Genomic DNA, 633 nt, shown 5'->3' with positions numbered 1-633 from the left:
AGAGCATCAGCCTGCGGACTGAAGGGTCCCGGGTTCGATTCCGGTCAAGGGCATGTACCCCGGTTGCGGGCACATCCCCCGTAGGGGGCATGCAGGAGGCAGCTGATCGATGTTTCTCTCTCATCAGCGATGTTTCTAACTCTCTAACCCTCTCCCTCGCCCTTCCTCTCTGTAAAAAAATCAATAAACTATTTAAAAATACAGAGTGTGAGAGGTTGGCTGTGGGAGCACATTGACCACCAGGAGACAGCTCCTGTGTTGAGCGTCTGCCCCCTGGTGGTCAGTGCGCGTCATAGCAACCGGTCGACCAGTCATTCCGGACATTCTCGCCATTCGGTCCTAACAATCACTTAGGCTTTTATATACATAGATGTTAGGTCTGATCAAATAATTGTTTGTTTTTATATTTGTTTTTGGTACATTTTTATTGATTAGCCAATGGGAAGGGTAGCGGAGGTACGGCTAATTACCATGTTTCTCTTTTATTAGATAGGATATATATCTCTCTCTCTATATATATAGATGTTAGGTCTGATCAAATAATTGTTCATATGTTTGTTTTTGATACATTTTTATTTATTTCAAAAAGGGAGAGGGAGAGAGAAACATCCATGATGAGAGAGAATCACGGAC

The 633-nt window shown here is 43.8% G+C and overlaps 1 protein-coding gene across 1 annotated transcript in view; it reads right to left on the bottom strand.

Moving 5' to 3' along the window:
* Positions 1-633, bottom strand: part of GYG2 (glycogenin 2) — a 17,698-nt gene that overhangs the window by 9,095 nt on the left and 7,970 nt on the right. The gene's annotated exons all lie outside the window — the stretch shown is intronic.

This window comes from Myotis brandtii, unplaced genomic scaffold, assembly GCF_000412655.1.
Source record: "Myotis brandtii unplaced genomic scaffold, ASM41265v1 scaffold1904, whole genome shotgun sequence".
In the NCBI taxonomy this organism is placed as follows: domain Eukaryota; kingdom Metazoa; phylum Chordata; class Mammalia; order Chiroptera; family Vespertilionidae; genus Myotis; species Myotis brandtii.
Note: the sequence above shows the minus strand (reverse complement) of the source record. Positions and strands in the feature narration are given on the sequence as shown.